This window comes from Bombina bombina, chromosome 7 (assembly GCF_027579735.1).
Source record: "Bombina bombina isolate aBomBom1 chromosome 7, aBomBom1.pri, whole genome shotgun sequence".
Taxonomy (NCBI): Eukaryota; Metazoa; Chordata; class Amphibia; order Anura; family Bombinatoridae; genus Bombina; species Bombina bombina.
In genome coordinates this window covers 570,764,239-570,773,681 of record NC_069505.1, presented here as the reverse complement: position 1 = coordinate 570,773,681, position 9,443 = coordinate 570,764,239, and the positions used below count along the sequence as shown (strand labels likewise).

General features: G+C 37.1%; 1 protein-coding gene across 1 annotated transcript in view; it reads left to right on the top strand.

Annotated features, from left to right (window-relative positions):
* Positions 1-1,812: 1,812 nt before the first annotated feature.
* PRRC2A (proline rich coiled-coil 2A) overlaps positions 1,813-9,443 on the top strand; it is a 354,922-nt gene continuing 347,291 nt past the window's right edge. Inside the window, exon 1 of the mRNA XM_053721959.1 lies at positions 1,813-1,969. The gene's annotated coding sequence lies outside the window, so the exon portion shown is untranslated. The remainder of the gene's footprint in view (positions 1,970-9,443) is intronic.

The following is a 9,443-nucleotide window of genomic DNA, read 5'->3' as shown; positions in this document are numbered from 1 at the left end:
GAAACATTGATAATGGGAGTAAATTAGAAAGTTGCTTAAAATTGCTGCTCTGTCTGAATCCTGAAAGGAAAAACATTGGGTTTAGTGTCCCTTTAAATGGATAGGAAAGTCAAAATTAAACTTGCGGGATTCAGATAACTGATGTCATTTTAACACACTTTTAAATTCACTTCTATTGTCAAATGTGCTTCTTTTCTTGGTATCCCTAATTGAAAAAGAATACGCACATATCCCACCCTAGTGGGAGCTGCTGCTGATTGGTGCCTGCACACATTTGTCTCTTGTGATTGGCTAACTAGATGTGTTCAGCTAGATGCCAGTAGTGCAATGCTGTCCCTTCAGCAAAGGATAACAAGAGAATGAAGCAAATTTGATAATTGAAGTTAATTGGAAAGTTATTTAAAATGGTATGTTCTATACAAATCATGATAGAAAATGTTGGAGTTCCCTGTCCCTTTAAGAGCTGCAAAGCATTACTGGGATCTAGTTGCAGATTGCAGCACATATATGCCTCTTGTCATTGCCTCACCAGATGTGCTCAGCTCCCTGTAGTGCATTGCTTTTCCTTGAACAAATTATTCCAAGAGAATGATACAAATTTGAGATTAGAAGTAAATCATGAAACCCCAATTGTCTTTGTTCTCATGGTAACGTTTGTTGTATGAAGCTCAGGATTGCGCACGTGTATGGCAAGAATGTTATCCATTTGAAAGAGCACTAGATGACAGCACTATTTCCTGCCCTATTAGTACTCCAAACACCTACCTAGGTATTTCTTCAAAACAGAATATCATGGATATAAAGCAAATTTAATGATAGAAATAAATTGGAAACATTTTCAAAATTGTATGCTCTGTCTGAATCACAAAAGAAAAAAGTTGGGATTTCATATCCCTTTAAATTGGATGATCTATTTGAATAATTTAAGAAAATGTTGGGTTTCATGTCCCTTTAACCTCTGCAAAGAAGTTAAACAAAGTCAAGTCCAGAGCACAAATGCACTACAGGGAGCTAATAGAACATATCTGGCAGGCCAATGACAAAAGCTAATAGAACATATCTGGCAGGCCAATGACAAGAGGCATATGTGCATAGCCACCAATCAATAGCTAGTTTACTGCTGCACCTGACCTTTCCTAGGTATGCTTTTCAACAAAGGGGGATCAAGTAAATTTGACTATAGACATTCAATTGCATGCTGTATCTTACACATTCAAATTTAATTGTCTTTCATGTTCCTTTCAAGGTGAAAAATATGGAAAGTCTGTGGGTCCCTACATCCCACAGCTACAGGGGGAACATACAAATATCGTTACTGAGCACAGCTTTCCGTTTCTTATATGATTGTGATTACTTAGGTTTCCATTTAAGTCTCAATATTTGTAACTTTTTGTGTGCATTTAACTAAAATAAATATTAAAGACATGTTCAGGTATTTATCATTAATACATCTCACACGCCACCATTTCCTACGTGCAAGGATGCTTGATGGTTACTGGCACTGCAGTGCAGTTATAATTGAAGTAGCATCTCATGAGTAGAGTACCAATATGGCGTGCAACAGAATGCGAGCACAAACATGGCCGAAACACCTTTTCTCTTATTTACGTCCCGTAGCCTCGTTTTAGAATCTACGTCATGACAAAAATAATAAATGCGGTTGGTTGAATTATTTTGTGATGCAATCTTATTGGTTACATTTTAACCCAGGGACACGCCTTTTCCTCGATCTTGACGAATCACTATCAATGTCCTATTCTTCCAATCAGAAAGCTTGTAACGCTGTGACGTCCAAAGCTATCGCTTTGCAGGCCTCTTTCTCCATCTTGTCATTTAATTCCCCTCCCCCATTGAACTTCAAGGTATCCAGGGGGGGAAAGACAATCCGCCACCATCTTCCTCTTTGCCGCCTTTCCCCGTCCTGAAAACCCGCTCATCGGAACCCCCTCACCCGGCGCGTCGAGCCCAGGTGGGTATGGGCTCCGGGATCTTGCTCAGACGGCTTATAACCGTCACATTAGCAGTCATCTCTGTTGTAGTCTCATTTAAAACGTAGCTCCGCCATTTTGTTTTCCGTTAAATCCATTCACATCTCTCTAACCACCGTTTTCTTTATCCACCTTTAACTGTTCTCTTTTAAATCATAAATAGACCCACGACATACTATTCTCCATCTGATCTAATTACTAGTTGCTTTCACTTTGGTGTAAAGCATTCAAATCGGTTATTCTGAGCGTCCTCAGATATCCTCTCTCCATCACTAATACGTGTGGTACCCTGGTCATAGGATATTTAAATATAGACTTATGATTTGTGTTTATTATGGGATGGGTCTCTGTATAAAAATTCTATTATAAATATAACTATATATATTTACATTTGCAGGTTTTTGAGTATATTTTATAGGGGGACCACAATCATACTATGGATTCCCAACCCATAAAGGAATTATTTGTCTTTATAGTTCACATTATTATTATTCTTAGGGTCTTACAATTCTACGTGATGCTAATATAAATATATTGTAAAATGCTTAATTTAAGAGGAACATCAATGATCACCCTGGTTAAAAATCTGATTGTATAAATTATATTTTGTTATTGCTCATTTGATACATTGTTTTAACTGTAAACATTTTATCAGTACAGTATTAACATCAATGCAAATCTTTTTATATCCCCCCTGTGTTTTAATGAAATAATTCATGACCCTTTTATTTGTATATAATTTGATTTACACTTGCTGTCAGTCTAGTTATTTCATTTTGATATCTGTCTAGTTTTTATAATGTCAATATTTAAGCATAAGTAACATGTATTATAGTATAAATTGCTTTGGTTGCAAATATATATTGTCTTTCTGTCCTAATAGGATGGTAAATGGTCAGTATACTACATGGAATGGGTGTGTATATGTGTGTATGTATATATATATATATATATATATATATATATATATATATATATATATATATATATATATAGTTAGTCTTGGAGTTCCTCGTTTTCTTCTCTCTCTCTCTCTCTCTCTCTCTCTCTCTCTATCTATCTATCTATCTATCTATCTATATATCTCAATAACCTTTTGTTGTATGTGGCTTGGCATTAATATGCTAACAGTGTGATTTTTTTTTTTTTAATTTTTTTTTATTGCCTGCCTTTCCTTTTGTTTGTTTTTTTCCTCATTAAGGGCTACATATTAACAGTAGTAGCATTTGTTGTAAATGTGTTGTGAATAGGCATTTTTATGTAATTCCATAGATCGATTGATAAATGGGCATTACGCTATATGAATTGGGCTTGTTTAAGAATCATGATTTTAATTTTAAGTATATTTACAGTTTAATATTTTGGGATGAATGTAAAGTAACACTATTTAGTTACATTTTATGGGGTGAATATAAGGCTGAGAATCTATCTTGCCTATTACTGGCGCGATTTCAGTTGGTTGCCAAGTGATTAATGCCTTTTTCATAGACTTATAAAATTATTTAAAAGTCTATTGATATTTTTTGAATCAGTTACTGAACATTTTCTATCGATAAAGGATTACAGATGAAGATTTTATTTTGGTTATGTAGTTTCTAATAATAATTTTGCTAAGTATAACATTTATTTGTAGAGCTATGTTGAGGCTTGGGTACAATTCATCCTGAACTGACTGCACATCTCCATAGAGATGTGCTCGGGTGGGCTGGCTATCAACTGTGCCAGCACACTGCAGATGATGGAGAATTCATGCAAAATTGGTACCAAAACCAGACCCTAGTAGAAGAATAATCATTGTTCAAAAGATAAAGGTTCTTGTTTGTTAAACCAGATAGATCCTTATATTATTGCATTGTAGATTACCGTGTTTAAAGGACCACGCAATGCAGTCGAATAGCATAATTTAAGACGATTGAACACCTACTCTAAATTTCAAATAAACAGATTTATTTATTTTTTTCGGACAAATTTGTCTCCCATTTTCTGGTCCCGTGTATCATGTGACAGACATCAGCCAATCATAGACTAGTATACGTATACCCTGTGAGCTGTGCACATGCTCAGTAGGATATTGTTCCCCAGAAAGGGTGAATATAAAAAGAATGTGTGCAAAATTTGATAACCGAAGTAAATTGGAAAGTGTCTTAAAACTGCTGCTCTTTCTGAATCATATGTTTATTTTGACTTCACTTTAACCCTCCAAAATGGGTTACACAAAATGCTCTGTAGGAGCAGTGGACTGGACACGATCAGCAATTGGTGGTTTCCCTGTGTATGCAACAAAATTATGAATTTTCCCTTTGCATTTGATATAGGGTGAATACAGAAAATTCCATATTCTATTCAGCGCATTATTGAGCAGGGCACAGTTGTCACATGCACAGACTGCTTCATACTTCATTCTGCCATGATTTGTGTACTAAGGGGCTCACCTTCTCTCTTAGGCAACCAACTGATTTGGGAGCATGCATGTGAAAGCGCTGCTCTGCCAAGTTGATTGAACCTGGCAGGGTCAGAGGTATATGTGTGTAATATATATATATATATATTTATTTTTTTTAACGCTAATGAGATCAGAGGCTAACTTTCAATCCTTTCCATTTTATGGTGATGGAAGTAAAAAAACAAAAAACTGCCCTAAAGAGAGAGCTGCTTTTCTTTTAAATCACCATTAAAGGGCCATTGTAGTTAAACAAAATGACATGCTCTAATCGGTTAGATCCTGTAATTTTAAGACTAGACTACTGTGTGTTTATATCCCTGCTGGTCCTGAGCAGAAATCGCCCCTGATCCAATCAGCAGCTCTAGTCTCACGACTCTGATATGGAACTGGCACTGCTGATTAGATAAAAGGCGGTTTCGGCTCTGGCCCTGCTGCGTTCTGCAAGTTCCCATCAGTATTTTTACTGTCTAACCCCTTTTACAGGGGTTATAGTCCAGGGTTGATAGTCTTAAAATTAGTTTCTAATGGATTAGAGCATGTTATTTTTTGACTATAATGGTCGTCTAAATATTAGTCAAATAAAGCCTTTGTAATAGCCATTTTATGTAAGCGTAGCCTTAGTCATAGTATTGCATTACAAAATAATGTGCTTACAAACTTTTTTTCTTTTTGTTGATAAACTTATCTTATACCTTGTGTTGTGGCCCTTCTGCAACAGAAATAAATGAGGTTTTGAACCGACCAGTCTCTAGAATGTTACAGGGTCAAGATTTTTAATCCTGCAGGATGCGATTCAGTCCCTCTGGTGGTAATGGAAAAGCCATCATTTTTAGAAATAAATTGCAAAAGAAGCAGGCAAACTATGCAATAAAACTACATTGCAGATTTTTACTGTGCATGATTAAACATTTTATGAGAGATTTAATTAAGGGCCCTTGACTTGGGCTTGCATATAAATATTTGCTAAAAAATCCAAAGTGATGGGAACCAGAAATAATAGTGTGGTTGGGGCTATCTGGATTTGTCTGGCCAGGTTTAAAATGCGTTGTTAGCAATATATTTTGTAAATGAATTTACCCATTTATCCCTCTGTCTCCTCCCTCTTTAAGCTTGTGCCATGCAGCCTATGAGATTGCAGTTTGGGCAAGTGCAGTGGGTCTTGTGTTCAGGTCACCAGTGACATCACCAGTTAGTCAATATCTTTACACACACCTTTGCCCACGTTGCTCCCACCCAGGACAATTTACCAGTATTGTGCTCGCATCCAGGTGGCCTTTTGTTCTCCTACTCCTAAGCTGCCTAGTGCCCCAGAGCAAGCAGATGGTTAAACATCTGGTGTTCAGGGGTTTACAGTGACTCACAAGTGCATATGTCAAATTGTTTTGTCTGTCGTGTAAAATTGGTGTGTGTGTTTTTTATATATATATATATATATATATATATATATATATATATATATATATATATATATATATATATATATATATATATATATATATATATATATATATAATTTTTTTTTTTTTTTTTTTTTTTTTTTACTTTTGTCATGATTCACATAGGCCATGCAATTTTAAACCGCTTTCCAATTTTCTTTGTTCTCTTGGTATTCTTTGTTGAAAACAAAACCTAGGTAGGCTCTTATGATTTTGAAGGCCGTCTCTTATCTCAATGCATTGTACAGTTTTTCACAGCTTGAGGGCGTTAATTCACGTGTGCCATATATAGATAACATTGTACTCACGCCCATAGACTGACTTATGAGAGGGCACTGATTGGCTAAAATGCAAGTCAGTCTGCAGAGGCTTAGATACAAGGTAATGACAGAGGTAAACAGTGTTGGTTATGCAAAACTGGGGAATGAGTAATAAAGGGATTATCTCTCTTTTTAAACTAAATATTCTGGAGTAGACTGTCCCTTTAACTTTGCTTTGTTCTCTTGGTATCTGTTGAAGAGCATATTTAAAGTGAATGTAAACTTTAAGCAATGTGTGCCCAGTTTGTAAAAATCCTATCAAAAACAGGGGCACTTTCATTCCTCAAAGTTTACATTTTAGCTGTTTTGTTAAAATACTTACCTTTTCTTCATGACGCAGAACGAGCGATTCCCCCACCTGCTACTCGTCTCTTCATAGATCAGAAATTAAGAATCCAGCTTCCTCCAATCACGGCATGGCCTCAGGCAATGTTTGCTCTGGGGGGGCTGAAATGTAAAAATTGACGAATGAAAGTGCCCCTGTTTTAAATAGGATTTTAAAAAACCGGGCACACATTCCTCAAAGTTTACATTCACTTTAAGTAAGCTCAGAAGCGGCATTGCACTATTGGGAGCTAGCTGAACACATTGGGTGAGCCATTGGCAAGAGGCATAAATGTGCATAGCCAGCAATCAGCAGCTAGATCCTAACAAGATACATCCTTCAAAAAAGGACACCAAGAGAACAAAGCAAATTTGAAAAGAGGTTTATAGGAAAGTTTGGTAATTTTAAGTACCAGTGATGCCTCATGCATCCCCTGCCCTCACTTGGCATATGTGGGAGCCACAAGTGCATCTAAAATAAATACCTTTTGGCATTTATAGTATTTATAGTGCTGCTGTGTTGGAGCAGGAGGGTATTTTAAATAGGAGTGGTGGTCATTTATTTTAACAGAGCATTCCAATAAGGTTTGAAATAGTCGGCGTGTCAGAGCTGCTGCTGCTTAATAGCTACCTGCATCCTTGTGCTAGTGTCTGCTTCCTGGGGAATTGTATCAGCTTTGATATGCTCTCATTACTGCAAGATGCAGACATTCTGATGCTGCCACAGATAAGGCATCTACTCCTTGCCATGTGGGGGTTACATAAAACAGTTTGCTTAATGCAGTTATCTTGTCATGCTTTATACTATATTGTGTGTATTAGATACATGTCAGCAGTAAACACCACCTCTCATCTGAGTGCTTTAATCCTCCCCAGTTACCCATCAATACACATTTAATTGTCCAGAATGCACTCGGGTAATGAAGAGGTTAAACCACTGATGAATTCCATTTGCAGCAATTATTTAACCCCATTGGATAATCAGAATCAAAGTACATCTGATTTAACTCCTTGATTTTAACCCCCACACACTCCTTTACCCTGTTGTGTAGTGGTGCTGGTCACTCAAATGATAACTATCAGTCTTGTGTGGGAAACTGCACTGTGTGAGAGGTGTGGCCTGACCTTCAGTATTTGATGAGCTTTGAGCCATTGACGCATCTTTTAGCAGTCTAAGGGGGTATAGGTAGATATGTGAATAATAAAAAAAAGTAGCCAGGGTAAAATGCTAGGGTCATACGGTGCCGGTGCCCAGTTTTTGTCGAGCTCTGATTTATAATCCCAGAATCCACAGAGCACTGAGCTGCTAACTTGTGCTTTAATCTGTGTTGTGCCAGACTTCCAAATGCAAAATACTTTAGTCCGTCCCTATGTTGTACGGCAGAAAATGCCTTTTTTATTTAAAGGGATAAGCAGAAGACCAAAATGTCTGTGATTCAGAGCATACAATAAAAACAACTTCTATTATCAAACTTGCTTTGTTCCCATGGTATTCTTAGATACTTATGTAGGTTTCTGGAGCACTACGTGGCAGAAAATACTGCTGCCATCTAGTGCTCTTGTAAAACTGCTGCCATAAAGGGCTCCAGAGCTGATATCCCTGCTTTCCAACAGAAGATACTAAGAAAATTGCTGGAATTAAAATTAGAAAGTTGTTTAAAATTGCATGCTCTCTGAATCACAAAATAAAAAATTGTTTTGTGTCCCTTTAACTGAGCAGGGTTTTAAACTATCGTTCAGATTCAGGTGACAGATAATGGTACTTGCATATATATCTTTAGTAATAATAATACAAAAATAAAAGTTAAGGTGAAAATCCTTGGAGTCATGGCTCTCTGTATTTGTCAAGTTTTGCTCTAGTGGGAATGTTGTCCCTTTTTGTATAGGGATAAAACTTGTAGATCTTTAACCCTCACGTTCAAACTAGAGGGTTTAAAATAAAGGGGCAGTATTCTTAACGTATTTATTGATATGTGCGGTAAGCATTGAAAAGCTTATTTTAATATTAGCATCAATTTAAGCTGGATGGTCAGTAAATACAGCCGGGTGGTGCACCCATTCAAAAGGTCCTGAGGAGATCACTGCAGGGGATTGCTGTGCAGTGGGTCATTATCTACAACACTAGAATGGTGGGGTCTTTATTAAGTCGCCTGTCTGCTGTGGACTTATAGTGGTCTATTTATTAATCTGTGGCAGACGGGCGTACATACACAATCCTGTCCGCTGCAGCTCGCCTCAGCATTGCACACTTGCGTGCAATCCCGCCCCCTGTCCGCGCACAGCCAATCACGTGCTGGCAGGAGCTGTCAATCTCCTCGGTCAGACGATACCGGGGACATTGAAATTCAGCACCTTAGGGGTGGTGAAAGGTTAGTAAAGCAGCAGTTGTAGGGGGTCTGAAAGGCTTGCAAAGCCTTTGATAAATTGACCCCCTATAGTATGAGCTCTGACCAAGGTGCACCCCTTTTTACAATACACACAGGGGTATGAGACGCTTTCTTTTAAAAGAGGAAATCCATGTCTTTCAAATGTCTGTCTACCTTTTTTTTTTCTTTTTACCTCCATAGTCTATATCTAATATACCTTGACTCAAGACTTTATACAAAATAAATAAATAAAACGTAACAAAACCTTCACTTTTGGTTTTAAGTGACATGATGCTGAATATAGAAATAAATGGCTTGGCACATTTTAGGAAGTAATGACTCATACTGTTTACACTACATCTGCTATAGAAAAATGTACGGATAATACGAGAGAGAGATCTGAATTGATCAAATGCCGACATAGCTTCAGCACAGGGGTGAAAAATAGTTAATCAGTGAATGGGTTATTTAATAGAATATAGATACATAGCTATGAAAAGCACAACAATCAGCCATTATATAGTTGTATGGGGTTATTTGTAGCATAAGAAAAGTCAGATGCAGTG